This window comes from Doryrhamphus excisus, chromosome 13 (genome assembly GCF_030265055.1).
Source record: "Doryrhamphus excisus isolate RoL2022-K1 chromosome 13, RoL_Dexc_1.0, whole genome shotgun sequence".
Lineage (NCBI taxonomy): Eukaryota > Metazoa > Chordata > Actinopteri > Syngnathiformes > Syngnathidae > Doryrhamphus > Doryrhamphus excisus.
In genome coordinates, this window is record NC_080478.1 from 12,603,261 (window position 1) to 12,620,492 (window position 17,232).

Here is a 17,232-nt window from a genome sequence, read left to right on the forward strand (position 1 = left end):
GCATGTGCGGCAGAGAATCACTGGAGGGTACAGCTGCTTCACAATGCTTGGTCTGTGGCAGCCATAATTGAAGAGTGACGTCTGAGAGCAAGCAGAGAGGGAATTGTTTGCTACATGTGATGTGAAAGAGGTTCAAGCATAAAATTCACCAATTCAATGAATCGTATTTGCCGAGGTTTTACTGTATGTGTAGAACGTGGCTGTGCTGCTACACAAAACACATAAAGCAAAAGGAGAGCAAGTGTTTGAGGGCACTGGAATCAGGTTGGAAGCTTAATGTGAAGAGTAGATCTCAACATTTTTGATGGTTCAACATGTTTGTTTACTGTCTAAGTAAGAGGCCAGCTGTTAATGGAGGCTGCACACACACACACACACACACACACACATCAGAGAAAAAGCACAAAAACACATCGACAAACGCACACTATCTAAAACCACCAGTCAGACAGGATCCTCTGGGGAACATAGCGCAGGCATAACAGTGACTCATCCAAACGGTCACGAAACACACACACACACACAGTAGCATGGCAGCCAGGCTGTCAAATAACATCAGAACCAAGCCTATGGAGTACTGTTGACAGGTGTGGCCCGCCAGTCACGCAAATACACACACACGCACACATACCAGTCAGCCATGTCCTCCAACCCAGTGACAGAGAACCACATCCACAGCTCATTATGTACCCCATAGGTTGACTATATATGTGTGTGTGTGTGTGTTTGTTAGAGGGGCTGCAAGTTGGTCAAAACCTGTTTTTTCTTGCAGAAGAGTAACATGCTAGTCCAGTTGTGCCTTGATTATCATTAATCATTCAGAGTACGACTCAAACCAAAACGGACTCTAACCAAAGCAAATTTTTCCCATAGAAAATGATGTAAATCCAAGTAATCCGTTCCAGACACCCACAAACGTTAACACAAACACATTTTATAGACAATAATTATAGTTTTACATGTATGAATGATGCAAAAAATTATTACAAATGACAAATGTCATTTGATGACAAAGTTTTTGGGGGGTAAAAAAAAAAAAAAAAAAAACCATCAATTGACAAAATGACACAAAACAAATACATTATTGTCAGACTGTTGTGTGTACATCACAGCCGATGGCAGAGCCTCCACTGAGCCATGACTCTAAAATTACGACAGTCTTCATAATTCAGAGTTCTTGCACCTTTGTCTCGGTACGGTCAATTGCCTTTGTCTTTTGTGTGGCCATTGTATTTTCTTAGGTCGTGTACCTCTTTTGAGCGCAGTAAATCTGATAAAAATTTCTCTAAAATGTGTCTTGCCCAATCACATGCAAGTTTCACGAAATGTAGTCTTTGGTCTGTAAGCCAAAATGGTGGCATCAACAAACCGGGCGGTATTTTGGATGCTAAATAAGCAGGTGAATGCAAGCCAAGGCAAAATCGTAAAAATATTGGATGTTAACCAAAAGACACTAACAAAAGCAGACCTTAACTGAGGTACAGTTGTATACGGCAAATAATAATAATAATAATAAACAAAGACCAAAAGTGTGTGTATGTGTGTTTGAGCTATACAACACAGTACACAATATAACCAAGCGCATATGTATGTATGATGTGCTAATGTATCCCTTGCTCATGGAAGGAGTATGACTAATGTGAGCAGAAGCAATCAAACTGATGTCAATGTATGCAAAGGCATCTGCAGTATATACAGTATAGCATATGTATATGTGTGGGAGTGAGGCTCTGAGACTTGATAGGCAAAAGTGAGTCAGTACCAGCGTAGCCCACAGGTACAAAGTCACCTAATTTACATGGAAACATGGTGTGTGGTATAGCACACACACACACACACACACACACACACACACACATGCACAGAACCATGGTGATGTACTAAACTGTGCATATGGCAGAAAAGCTCTGAATGAGCCTTCTACTGGTTTTCCACCTGCATAAACTGTCACTGTTCAATCTTAATTAGAATACCGTATGCTGAAAAAGGTGGAACAAATCATTTTATTATTATTAGAGGAGCGTGCAGACACGTGCGATGCATTCAAACACACGAGCAGATGGGCAAGCACAATTTCACATGCATGCAGGCAACCACACAACAGCCACCCACACCCTAGCACATTAACGCACTTCAGAACACACACCCACAGAATGCAATGCAACCCACTCTCGTGCCTCTAAGCAGTCTAGTCCAGCTACTACAAAGTCCACCAAGAGGTCTTTGCAGATCAAATAATCATGCCTTCCATCTGTTTCCATTTCTCTACATTAGCTTTGTTGAAGCGCCCTACAGGCCGCGTTAAGAAGCACTCCTGCCGTGGGTAAAATAATGATTGCGCTCTCAAAGCCCTACTTCTCATTATCTCCATCCACAGCCAGTGCAACAACAGGGAGGAGACAAAACAAAACTGTTTGTAGGTCTGTAAAGTCTTTGTTCCGTACAGTCATCTTAGGTTTGATTCTATATAGGGCTTGCAATGTGTTTTTATCATATTAAAGTTAATGTATGAAATAGCCGTTGGGGTTAAACTCATCCCTTTTCTTCTTTGGGATTTTCCCTTCAGGGGTCGCCACAGCAATGAAAAGTGGTCATAATAAAAAATACTTAATAAATGTATAATTGAAGCAAATTATATCATATTGTAAAAAATATTCATATAGTAAAACAATATTCTTCTTTCTCTTTGGGCTTTTCCCTTCAGGGGTCGCCACAGCAAATCAATCTCCTCCATCCAACCCTGTCTTCTGCATCTGTCTCTCTCACACCAACTACCCTCATGTCCTCCTTCACTACATCCATAAACCTCCTCTTTGGTCTTCCTCTACACCTCCTACCTGGCACGCAGCATATTTTTACCAATATATTCACCATCGCTCCTCTCGATATGTCCGAACCATCTCAGTCTGGCCTCTCTGACTTTATCTCCAAGGCCTCTAAACATGTAATGTCCCTCTGATGTACTCCTTCCTGATCCTATCCATCCTGGTCACGCCCAATGAGAACCTCAGCATCCTCATCTCTGCTACCTCCAATTTTGCTTCCTGTCTTTTCCTCAGTGGTACTGTCTCTAGACCAAACTAGATCAAATTCATCCCTCTATGGTTTGTATACAATATGGTAGGTGTCTGAGAAAGCATGTAAAAAAATCAGAACAGTTTGAAATCAACCCTTTTAGTGTCCAGAAATGTACTATATACACCAGTGAAGATCAAATTAAAAAAACTGCCAATATTCCCAGGTCAGGCTGACATGAAAAGTTCAACAGACTGCAAAATGCATAAACAAGATGAACTCTCCAAAAATCCCACACTAATAATAATATAATAATTTGTTATTTATATTGCACTTTACATTACAGAAATCTCAAAGTGCTACAAAGAAAGCATAAAACAACACAACAAAAGGTATATATAAAAATAAAAAAAAGGCTATGAAAAGGCCTTTGTAAAAAGGTAAGTCTTTAGGCCGCTTGGGCACTATCATGGCGGGACTACAGAAAGATCTTACCATATGAAACAATGTGCTCCAAAAGTAAAGCTGTAGATGGTAATAGATTATACAATATGACAATGACAAGAAGGAATGGCTCGGAAGAAAGAAATGGAAAGTTCAATCCAAGTCTGGATTCTGCCTGAATCTTTCTTCAAGTGAGTACTTTGGGGTGATTTAAAAATGAGAAATTTGAGCATTGTTTTTCACCCATAGAAAGCTCTCTGGTTTTCATGTTGTTTTCACCTCTAAATCCAATATGCAAGGACAAACCATATCCTACCCAATCTGAAAAGGAGCACAAACATTCAGTGGCATCCAAATAATCATAATGTACATGGAACACCACTAAGGATCATGGCATTACAAATTGTAACAGAGGCTGCATTTGAATTATTCTTCCGCATTTGTGAACAGACATCATCCGATTTCCGATGCAGCCTCTGAAGAATGAGTTTCATGAATTGGGACATGCAGTGGATGCCATTGGCGGACTACTGTAGTCAGTCTCATAAAGGAATGGTGCCCAAAAAGTAGCTTGGCTCGTCATTTTGGTACCTTTAACGATTGACAATAAATTGTATTGACTCAAATTGTAGTTTTGGGGTGAATGGGGTTTTAGTATATACACAGATATAGACAATATAGATACAATGTGGAAAGTAAAGATATTCATTAAAGTAATTAAATCACCAACTTCCTCTATAGTGAGGAGGGGTAGTGATATCTAGCCTACGAGATGATGTGCCATCTTGCTATTGAGCTAAGGAAGGGGTTGGGGTTTGTGTGTGTGGAAGGAAAAGGGATGGGGTGTTTAGATCCTGTTATGCAAGATGGAAATGAGCAAAGCCATGCTTTGCTGTAGCCGTGCTATTTTGGAGCAGCTCATATCAGAAAATGCTGGGACGAGCAGGAAAATTAGGTCACTTACATGAGCAGGGAAGTAGCTTGGTCGGGGGAAGCGAGGGGCAGCAAGGGTTGAGACTAAAGAGCTAAAATGTGTAGCCTTTTTTTTTCATTCAAGGCTGGGGTACACAGGTTTATGCGGCGTGTACGACACGGGACACGTTTTAAATGAGACCTTAGCAATGACCTGAATACATTCCTACAATGAAAATCCTCTTTCACTCCATCCGATTCCTACTTTTTGCAGCAGATCACACCACACACTTTGGCTTTCTTGTCTGTGTGCGGAGACTGATGCTGACACATGAGTCTGATTCATTATGCATGGGAAGCGGGTGCAATCGGGGAGGGTATAAGAAACTGTTACATCCGCCTTGCTAACAATAAATATGTGATCCATCCCCCTCATTAACCGCTGAACTAAGATGAAAAATGAAGGGAAAACTTGCACTAACCCCGGAACAGTCATTTGAACTCATCATCAAGCAGGATGGGAAATTCTTGTTATACAGAAAACAGCGTGGCAATCACGATGCATGGTGGCAGTAAAGCAAAATGGCTCAGAAGGAGGCGGGGGGAGAGAGAAAGCGAGATGCACAGGAATCTGGGAGACAGTCCGGCTGAGATAAAGTAGCTTGACAGAGGGAGCAAAGGGAGGACAGGCAAGGAGAGGGTACATGAGGATAATAGTGTGCGTGCCTGTGTGTAAGTGTTGGTGTCTTGAAGGGACTTAACATGAAGGCTCAGAGGTGCCTTGTCAGTGGTTTTTGTCTGAGGAGGTCTCCAGGAGGCTGGTGGATCTGCTCCAGTTTGAGTCATCTCTCCTATTTGTCGTACTTTAACGTACGCGGACAACGTGGCCACTGAATATACTCGCAGGCGACATCATTAGGGACACTTGATGCAACACAAAATTTACCTTCATAGACACAAATGCTCAGTTTTGACGCAGAAGTTGGGTGTTTATACTTATTTGGCAATAACTACAATAATAAACGGGACATTGAAAATGATTACGTTTTCCTCTATTTTCTAAATTTATAATTTAAATGAATATTTTAGTGACATTATTTGGCAATAACTACAATAATAAACAGGACATTGAAAATTATTGTTTTTCTCTATTTTCTAAATTAGCTCATATTATACTACATACGTATGTGAGCCAATGATAAATCATAATATAATGTATTGTATTATTATTTTGTATATTGTTTTACTAATGGTTGTTTGTCTATATGTGCCCTGTGATTGGCTGGCGACCAGTCCAGGGTGTACCCCGCCTCTCGCCCAAAGACAGCTGGGATAGGCTCCAGCACCCCCTCGACCCTTGTGAGGAAAAAGCGGTAGAAAATGAATGAATGAATGAATGAATGAATATTGTTTTACTGTATGTAGTGATGGTCTTTGTCTCTAGACCATGTTGTTTGGTCTAGAGACAGTACCACTGAAGAAAAGACAGGAAGCATAACTGGAGGTAGCAGAGATGAGGATGCTGAGGTTCTCATTGGGAGTGACCAAGATGGATAGGATCAGGAAGGAGTACATCAGAGGAACATTACATGTTAGAGGCTTTGGAGATAAAGTCAGACTGGCCAGACTGAGATGGTTCTGACATGTCTAGAGGAGAGATAGTGAATATATTGGTAGAAGGATGCTACGTTTAGATCTGCCAGGTAGGAGGCGTAGAGGAAGACCAAAGAGGAGGTTTATGGATGTAGTGAAGGAGGACATGAGGGTAGTTGGTGTGAGGGAAACAGATGCGGAAGACAGGGTTGGATGGAAGAGATTGATTTGCTTTAGCGACCCCTGAAGGGAAAAGCCCAAAGAGAAAGAGGAAGATTGTTTTACTGTATGAATATTTTTTACAATCTACAGTATATAATATGATATAATTTGCTTCAATTATACATTTAATAATAGTCTTTTTATTACAGATCACCTTTCATTGCTGATTGGCAGGGTTGAACATGGAGTCGTTTGACTGGAATAGAATAAAACACATTTCATTGTCAATGTTGAAGAAATAATGAAAAGCAGTTTAGCAGCATATTAGAAAGAGGTTATAAACCCGGATGATAACATGGAAGCTGCCATCTCATTAATGCGTGTACTGTTTAGACACCGGTGATCAAAAGTGAGAAATATTATCTTTTGTAAACGGCAATCTCATTAGATTGGGCAGGTGCCTCGGGTACGGTAGTTATGACAACTATATTACAGTATGATTTAAGATGAAAACGAGATAAGACAATCAGCAATATTTGATGATGCCAGTTAGTACCTGCTGCTGCATGATGTCCCTTTCAAAAACAGCATCCTGTCAAATTCACACCACAATGTAACTCTTGCTACTTTAAAAATAGCAGTGCAATCAAACTTTCAGATCGTTGAGGATGCAACAGTAACGCAATTAATATATTCTTCGGAAAAAACTTCATAGTTCAAACTTCAGTTTAAATCACCGTTTGTCACACAGACTGTGCCTGTCAATGTTTATTTGTCATCCCTCTGTCTGAACGTGCGCCAAATGTGGCAAACCTGTAGGCCGACTTGCATGTTTTTTTGTGCATGTGTACTCACGCCGCCTCATTATAACATTGGATTTTCCACGCATGTGCATGCATGTGTGTGTCGGAGGAGCCGTCAGTCCTAAAGAGGGGCTGTGCTGCTGTCATGCAATGACACCTCTCATTTGCTGCTGTCCTGTGAAGCGAAGCTGAAGGCAGAGGTCAGGCCACCCTCACAGAGACGCTGCAGCTCAGAGCACATCATGTCTGCCTGGCTGCCTCCTCCCAACGCTGTCATATAGGACTCACACACATATAACACACACACACACACCCTTGCAGGCTCATGCTTGACCAAAAGTCCTACACTGGCTTATTTTTGGGGGAATCTCATTCTTCAAACCTGTATGTAAGAAAATGCCAAAGACATCATTATATGTAAAAATAATCTGATTCTTTTTTCATTGGTAACACACCTGTAGTTCATATTAATCTGCATTCTGTGTTAGTAGAAGCGCATTCATGAACTTGGGCAATACAGTGCTGTGATAAATTCTCACCAGCCACCACTAGCGTTGTTGTTTTAATGACCTTATCACAAACATTCCCTTTGATGTTGTAAAAGAGGAAATAGAACAAAAATGCAAGCATGTCTGGGGTAAATTCCAGGTAAGACTTATTTTTTTATTATATTAATTAAATTATTTTTTATACCGCTTATCCAGCGGGAGCCTATCCCAGCTGTCTTTCGGCGAGAGGCGGGGTACAGCCATTCACAGGGCACATATAGACAAACAACCATTCACACTCACATTCATAACTATGGACAATTTGGAGTCATTTATTGTTGTATTTCTAGATAAAAGTTAACCTCATAATGCATCGGCGTCAGCTTGGGCATGGTTCAGTTCATTGCACACCATAGAGGTTTGATGCAAATACAGTATACCATACTGTAAAATACTAGATACATGTGTTTTCTGTACATAATTTGTGAATATGACATTTTTTGTGTGTCTTTTGTGATGTATTGTCAGCAACTGACTATGACAGAACACAATATGAGTAAGTTGTATGGTGATAGTATATATTGCTGTTGTCAAAGTGGATTTGTAAATGACCCTGTTCCATACTAAACGCAGTGTACAGTCATCTCTCGCTACTTCGTGGCTTCACTGAAGCACATATTTTTCAGAAATATATTCCAGGGTTTAATACAACCTATTATTAGTCCAAACATATGCATACTTAAGCAGAAAAATGGCAAAATTAACTAAAACAGAAATATAAGGCATTCAAAAAAATGTATTGAAACTAATGTAGTGTTCTACACTGATCACTAGGTGTCACTAATGTTACTGTTATGCCAGGTGAGACACTCATTTGATTTATCGCACAACAGGCACAATAATCCCCCCCCCCCAAAAAAATGTTAACCTTTTCAAACAAGGGCTAATGTTGCTGTAGTAACCCCTGCCAAGCTGAACCTCAACCCTCAACCCCTGCTGTCACTTTCACTCAGCTCCCCTAGGGAATTTTAGAGCATAAACATTTGGTATTGGAGGCAGCCATATTTCAGTATCAATCCAGACATAACTACCATCTGACCTCCTGGCTCATGTAGACCGGGCATCGGTGCTGACCAATGTAGTATGCCATCATCAGATCAGATCAGTGTAATATTGCCGACATGTGACGGATAATAAAGATTAGGAGTGACAAATCTGATTTACAGAGGTGATCTTGACCGCTCCGATTCTCTTTCTGCATAATGGATGCTTGTCTGTTGATCATCGATCATCAGATTTATTTTTCTTTTTCCCCGCTTTTTATTTCCTTTCTCGCCGCTGTGCTTGACATCATTTTAACCCAAAGAGACAAACGCCTATTTTGGATTCCCTTTCTACGTCATACATGTTTTGTTTTTCTGGTCCAATCTGGTCCACTCAGCTTGCTAGCATAATTCGTGTTTTTTTCCCCCCTCTCAAATTCAATGAATTGAAAGGAGGACAGTGGAAAACAGTGCATTACCAAACAGGCTTTTGCAGGGTTCAACAAAGAATGAAATGACCACCATTTTTTTTTAAATCATCATTTGAATCGCCAACCTTTTGGTCATAGTAAATCAAAAGTAAATGACAGCAACTCAAGCAGTCTCAAGGTCAGTGCTTTGATGATACCATGGCGCCACTCAAAACAGCTACGCGGGTGCATTTTACAACAATCTTCAAGACGCCTTTGTGTCTCCAATGGGAAAAGGCCAAACCAGGTTATGAAAATCCTTATTTACAGCTGCCTGGCTGTGTGAAGTAGGTCACAGCAGCTTCTGAAATGGAACAAATCCCCTCACACACTCTTTAATAGTTTTCTTTTCAACTGCCTTACATTGGCACCAGGGGCAATGACACAAAAACAGTGTTTCCACTCTACTATTTAGTAGACATTTTGGATCTAAATCATGTAAATGAAACCACTCGGAGCATTACTGTACCAAAAAAAAAAACCAACAAAAAACACAGGTCAGATATTCAGCTAATAATCATCTGCAGAGGGTTTGAATTCAAGGGCAAAGTAATTGGCTACAACATCAGGTACATACATCTCCACCATAATGCGATCAGACACATGAAGGACACCACATGCTTTTTGCATGTTTGTTTTAAAAGGAAACATTATGGTGTCAAAGAGGTGTTTGATTTGTGTTTATGTCCGTCATGCAAAAAAAGTTTTTCCCCTAAAATGTTGGGCAAACAAAAACCATACACATATCTACAGATGGAGGCATTACCACCAGGATTTAAATGCTAAAAAGTAGTGATGGGTCGTTTGGCTCTTTGAAGTGAACAATAAATACGGTTCTTTGAGGTGAACCATGCAAATTTTGGGCAAACAAAAACCATACAAATATCTACAGATGGAGGCATTACCACCAGGATTTAAACGCTAAAAAGTAGTGATGGGTCGTTTGGCTCTTTGAAGTGAACAATGCAAATTTTGGGCAAACAAAAACCATACACATATCTACAGATGGAGGCATTACCACCAGGATTTAAACGCTAAAAAGTAGTGACGGGTCGTTTGGCTCGTTGAAGTGAACAATAAATACGGTTCTTTGAGGTGAACCATGCAAATTTTGGGTAAACAAAAACCATACACATACCTACAGATGGATGCATTACCACCAGGATGTAAACGCTAAAAAGTAGTGATGGGTCGTTTGGCTCTTTGAAGTGAACAATAAATTCGGTTCTTTGAGGTGAACCATGCAATTTTTTTATTCCTCATCTGTTTTTGTATTAAAGTCACATGCGATTGGTCAAAATGTGTGGTGCCTTGTGTGTTGACAATCAGCAAAATGGGGTAGGGATACGTTACACACACACACACACACACACACACACACACACACACACACACACACACACACACACACACGCACACACAAAATATCGTTCCTGCTCATACCAACCCCTTAAGCAAGTGTGTGGCTATGGATATTCATCTTGTTACATTTGTAGCTTGCCTATCGCTCCATTGTTTACACTCCGGAGAAACTGTTAGCTTTGAGTAACCCTTCGCTACGCAGACCGATCAGAGATTCCTGCGGAGATACGGAGGAAGAGAGGCTGCATAACAGGAGTGAACAGCGAAAAAGACGGTATAAAAGGTTGCTGTGTAAACCACCTTTACCGAATGTGAGATGGAAGCGCTAACGGCTGCAAAAAGATTACAGTGAGTGTAGCATGATTGAACATTAAAACTTGTTATGTATTTATTTAAAAAAAGAGAATAGACTTTTATTTTAGCTGCCATTTTTCTATACCAGTTGTATTTTTCTTTTAATAAAACTTTACATGCATATTTTGCTTTGAATTTTGAACTCATATTGTGGAAAAAATATTGGGATTTATATATTATATATAGATATTCAACCTAAATATATTGGGATATGAGTTTTGGCCCATATAGGCCAGCCTTATATCAACCGTGCTGCCAATTGCAAAAACCTAACGCTCAACTTTTTAAATTCAAAGTTTGCACTCACACACATTGTGCAGGTGTACCTAATATTGTGACGAGTGAGGGTACATCTCCCAGTGGCTGAGAGCCTTGTCCCTGAGGGTGATGGATGCTGGTGGGAGGCTGTTATGCCACAAGGTGAAAGTGTCCATTTATCAGACCCACTTCCACCACCGTGGCTTTCCCATTACCAGCGCACTTCATGCAGCCTGATTGGATTTTAATTGGCCTGCCCGCCAGGAGATAGATCATGTTTTCCCCGAGGAGAGTCACGGAACTCTGTGTGTGTGTGTGTGTGTGTGTGTGTGTGGAGGTGGACTCCCATGCTATCTCTGGAGGGATACCCACATAAGAATTCACATCTGACCACCGATGTCGGATGCAAAGTGTCTTGTTACTTTTTGGCCTACAACAAACAACGCGGCTATGATCCAAGATGTGCATGCCTGATCTTTCTGGATGTGATTTCATGCTATGAACTAATATAAGAGGAAAGCACAGACCTCCAATGCCAAACAATACACAATAAAACAGAAAAAAAGGTGTACCTTTAGATCTCCTGAAAAAATGCACACATTATTCATTGAGAAATAAAGGATTTTCTATCTTGCAATACTATTAATACTATAAGTGATTTATTACTGGATTTGGGCTTTTGTTCATCAAATATAACTGGTTCTTCACAGCCTATACCACACTTTACGGAGCAGCAGCCATGAAAACACAACTATTTTGGCTCTTTGACATAAGAAGCTACAAAATGTAATGTATTGATGTAATCAATTATAAATATAGCTAGGTTTTCCAGCTCATTTAAAAGGAGAACATTGTAGCTACTGCAGGGCGAGTGCATAACAGTATAAATATTTTAAAAAGCTAAATTAATTGGTGAATGTGGCAAAAAATTAATAGCTGCTATACATCAAGCATTGCGGTGAGATTTGTGTGAAGGACACAAGCGCAGGAACATCTCACACTGAGCAGACATCAGTATTGACATTGTGTCTGCTCAAATGGATCAATCCTCACTCTGCCCTTGCCCGACCACGTCATTGAGAAGATTGGAAGAGCAAGCCGATTCCCCAGGTGTCTTCTCGGAGGTTCACAGGGATGTGTGTTTACGTAGCAACCAGCAACAGACATATACACTCACTGGACACGACTATAGGTACATTTACGCAGTATATTTACATTTGTTATATTTAAATATGAGCAAATGATGCATTCAATAGAGACGGTTTGCAGCCATCCTGCGGCGCTAACTTTTGAATATGCTGCAAACGCCATATTCCGCCCCCTTTCGTCTTTGAGCATGTAAGCCACGCTCCATGTCCCACGCCACACACACGTGGACTAGCCATGCACCACTGCCATACATGTTACTGTGAGTAACAGCCATGAGTGGAAGCCATTCCAATCTGGCAAACGTCAACATTCTTTAAATTCAGCATCAAAAATTGCAGTGAGGTGAACACAACTTAATAAATGATCATCCTTACTGGAATTACATCAGGCAAGCAATGTGGAATACCCAGGCACGGCTTGGAGAAATACCTTCACCACTCACTAGCCGGGACAACCCAGTGGCCTGAGGACATTGGCGCAGCGTACCACCACTACCTGCTTTAGAGGGACATGGAGATGGAACCAGGCTAAAGGCTATTAATATACAGTGATTGTGATTCCATTCGTCCTATTATTTATCTTCCAGGATCATTCATTTGTGGTGAGTCCCTATTTAAAATGCATTAATAGGCCTATGTGGCTTATTTAGGTGCTCAAAAGTGGAATGTGCTTATATGCGTTTAACTTAGTTGCAAGTGAACAATGTCAACTGAAAAGAAATGGGGAGGATTCTGGAGCTGAATCCAGTCTAATAACTACCACAGTAACTTTTACTGATGTCAATTTCCCAGCAGAAGAGTTTCGATGGGGAGGAGCAAACCATGTGACCAAAACAGACTCTTTTAAGAGCGTCTCCATTATACATGTCAACCATTCATTCATTCATTCATTTTCTACCGCTTATCCTCACGAGGGTCGCGGGGGTGCTGGAGCCTATCCCAGCTGTCTTTGGACAAGAGGCGGGGTACACCCTGGACTGGTCGCCAGCCAATCACAGGGCACATATAGACAAACAACCATTCACACTCACATTCATACCTATGGACAATTTAGACTTAGACTTTCTTTATTGTCATTGCACAATAACACAGCAGTGAAATTACCAACAAATGTTGTGGCCTGGCTCCTGTGTAATAATAAATAATGAATAATAATGTGGAGAATAAATAGATGACATCAAATATGAACAATGTACAGCATAAACAGTAATTTGTACAAATAATTAAATAATTTAGAATAAATTCGGAGTCACCAATTAACCTAGCATGTTTTTGGAATGTGGGAAGAAACCGGAGAAAACTCACGCATGCACAGGGAGAACATGCAAACTCCACACAGAGATGGCCGAAGGTGGAATTGAACCTGATAAATAATATTTATGGTTATATTTGTGTGGTTTGTGCAGTAGCGCTATGTTAGCCAATTAGAAGAAGAAGAATGTCCAAAAAAGACACAATAACAATGGTAAATAGAAGAGCTTGTCAACAACAAGCAGCTTACATGGTCATACAGTGGGGGGGGGGGGGGGGGGGATAGTATAAAACCCAACAAGAATGATCGTAATCACACTGAAAAAGTACATATTGGCGACCATCTCGGTAAACACTTGAAAGTTTGGTTCACCTCAAAAGATGAGGACTCAGCCACCTGCAACAAGTGCTTTAAGGTGATATTGCGCAACTAACATTGTGTAACTTCATTGTGCTCAATTAACGAGCCAAATGAAGTAAGTATGGAATGTGTGACTGTAAAATCTTGCCTTTTTTGCTGTATTGATACTGTGAATTTACTATGAATTTACTATACTTATTTGTTTAAATTACTAGTAAATCTAAAAATATAAGGAAGTACCAATTCGGACACTACTTAAGCATTAAAACGTTTTCAAAAGTACTTATTTGGCACCGATATGGGATAATATGTAAATGAGTAATAGTGGTATCTTTATGCAGGAAATGTATCCATCATGTAGGAAAGCTAATACATGCATGTAACATCCAGCAAAGAAGAACCAGCAAAGGCCACCACCTGCTGCCGGTGGCATGCAGGGTATCCCCAAGAGGCTTTTTGCAGCCCATTCATTAGTCTGCAGTGGAAGACGGGAACCACTTTTTCTGCCACACAAGACGGGAGTGAACACCGTCACTCATCCAAATACATTATCCGTTTTCCCAGTTTCTATCCATGTCAAATATTTGTATGAAAATATTAATGCAGAATATCAACGCCTAACGTGGAGAGTCAAGGACAGCATATTGCAGTGCATCAGGACATTTGTTGTTCCCTCCAGCTCTAACCAGACAGCTGTGATAGTGAGTGGCCTGGGAGAGTTGAGGGTACATGGAGAGAAGGAAAGAGATGAGAGATGCTTGGGGTGGGGAGGGGTGGAGGGTTCCCGCTGTAATGTTGCTCTCAGTACAAGGAGGGTAGCGTGATTTCCCTCTCTAATTTAATCACATTGGCCTGTCTTCCTGTCTGCCGTTTGCTCAGCAAAGCATAGCAGGCCCTGTGGAGGCGCTACACAAATACACATCGGCTATCCTCCTTGAGAAGTAAGACATTACCCAGAGGTGCAAAACCCTAAAGAACACATCGAGTCAGCTGTCCCCACATGGTGACTGTGCTGAGTGGAAAGAACCTGGACTAAATCAAACAATACCATTAGTTTTTTTTTAACAACGTTAAAGGTAAAATGAATCAAGTATGCCTACGCTAACTCGTCATAAACTCTACTCAACATTAAAAGAGCACACAAACAATCCTCTATTATTGTAATACATAAGCAATATAGTTTATGTAAAACACAAGCAGCACACTTTGTTTATCTTTGCAGAATATAACATGTTGCAGCGCATCAGCCTTCTGCCGTGTGTGTATACAGTATACACCTCCCTCAGGAGCACAACAGTCACACAACAACATCTGCATTGTCCTTTTCCGTGGAACACAAAGCGCAAAACATGGTAGCATGTGTGGGGAAAGCATTGCATTGCTTTTCTCTTTGTTTACAGACATATTTCTATATTCCTATATACTTTTAATCATTCGCTGGTACTCACAGCTCCTTGCATGCTACTAAACAATGCTCTTTCACACTCTCAGATTTGACCAATAAAAACATACATATTCTGCAGAAAAGAAAAACCTTTGCATGCATTACATCTGCGTCCATTCAACCTCAGTACAAAAGACAAAACTTTGAGAACAAAGTAACTTCTAAATCCATATTATTCATTGTGATTGTCAACGTGCCTCTGAAGAAACTGACTGACAACACTGGAACTAATAACACAACTAACTAACTAGCCATGTGTTACTTTTAGCAATACACAATAAATATCTCTGTTTATTCACCTACATAGTCGTCACATCATTCATCCAGAAGAACAGACAGCATAAAAGAGTAGAAGTTACCTACCAACTGCGGTCTTCTCTTTAAACTTTTCTCCAAAATGCACTTCCTCTCCTTCCTGACAGTCTTCCCTTTACTTCTCCCCCAATTCATTTACTGTGCTCGCTGCAAACTTCTGCTCTCGCGCTGCATGCAAATCATCTTTTTTTACGACTTGAATGTGAGAAGAATGTGAGAAGAAGCCAAAGTGGAAGGAGACAGAATGACAGAGTGGTGGAGGAGTGGAGATAATGGTTGGAAGGCGGGCGACCAATGGGCCTGGAGCCTAATGGAAAAAGGGAATCAGGACACACCAATGAGGCAAAGCCTGGGAGAGAGGGAGCCGGGGAGAGCAAGTGAGAAAGTGAGAGAGTAGAGGAAGCAGGGATGGAGAGAGCGCAGTTGGGAGGAGACGGTGTCAAGCAGACCGAGAAAGAGGCTGAGGAAGCGAGAGAGCGTACTGAGAGATGAGAGCTGCGTGTAGCCAATGGAGAGATGCAAGCATGAAGAAAGGCAGGGAAAAGGAAGGAAGGAAGGAGGGAGTGGACTTACCCGGCTCCTGTTAGTTGCATCCTTCATACACTGCCTGGTAGACTCCACAAACACAAACACCCTCCCCAACGATAGAGGCGCACGCCACGCTGCCGCCGAGACTAACCAATAGCTGAAACAACAAAGGGAAGGACTGCCAAAGCCGACTGGTATACCCTAAAGCAATTCTGGCGTTGTGTGTGTGTATGTGTGTGTGTGTTGGGGGGGTGTATGTATATGTGTGTGTCAGGGAGAGAGAGTCGGAGTGTGTGTGAGCATGTGTTTGCTCTGAGGAGGAGGCGTGATGGGAGAAGAAACCCCAGATGCTCTCTCTCCTTTCTCAAGCTGAACTGCTTTGCTTCCCCTTCCCTCTCGGAGTATCTGCTTCTCTCTGTACACTCTGCAATGTGCATGTATGTCCTCCAACACTCAATATGTTCCCTCCCTCCTTCCTTCCTTCCTTCCTTCCTTCCATTCGCTCTCTTGCTCCTCTGCCTGCTAATGTGCTCTCCCTTCCCCTTCTGCCTCTTATACATATATTTAGGGCTGCAGACTGTCTGCTCCCAGAGTCTCTACTTCCCATGGGCCCTAGGAGGAGATGGAGGGATGAAGGGAGGGATAGAGCGGCACACAAGAACTGATGGGGGGTGGGCTTGGGTATTTAATTCGGATTTGACTCTATAGTTATGGTGTTATTGTCCTGGTATGGCTACATTTGGATTTGAATATGATATATTCCTACTTTAACAGTTGACTGGCTAACAATTCCTTTTGGAAAAGGCTAACCTATAGCTAACACAAAAGTACAGTTAATTCACATTCAAATTTTCAGTACTATGACGTCCTACTTTAAGATGTACAGTAAAATGTACGTAAATGTACCTACTGATTACGCAGCATCAGGACCAACTGGGGGTCCGTATGTTACCCAAGGATGCTTCAACATGGTCACAGGAGGATGGAGGATCGAGCTAGCAACCTTCAGGCTGAGAGACAACCATGCCGCTCAAGACAAATCATCAAAATGTTAATTAAAAATACAGTTTATACACTTTTTTTTTTTTACAATGGTGTCATTTTGAATCTGGAACAGATTGTTTCTATTTCCAGTATCTACCTTGTGAAAATAGTTTTATGGGAATTACTGCTTCTAGAAAAATGTTATGTACCATGATCTTCTTAAAGTGCCGGCTTAAATTGTTGACATAGGTGTACGTATTGTACGATCATTTCACCCTCCGTACGATGTAAAATCTA

The 17,232-nt window shown here is 41.1% G+C and overlaps 1 protein-coding gene across 3 annotated transcripts in view; it reads right to left on the bottom strand.

Annotated features, from left to right (window-relative positions):
- The window catches only part of myt1lb (myelin transcription factor 1-like, b), a 131,676-nt gene extending 115,706 nt beyond the window's left edge, over positions 1–15,970 (bottom strand). For 2 of the 3 annotated variants that reach the window (XM_058091313.1, XM_058091311.1), the window contains exon 1: positions 15,472–15,970. The gene's annotated coding sequence lies outside the window, so the exon portion shown is untranslated. The remainder of the gene's footprint in view (positions 1–15,471) is intronic. The other variant, XM_058091312.1, reaches the window with a different exon arrangement.
- Between the last annotated feature and the right edge of the window lie 1,262 nt (positions 15,971–17,232).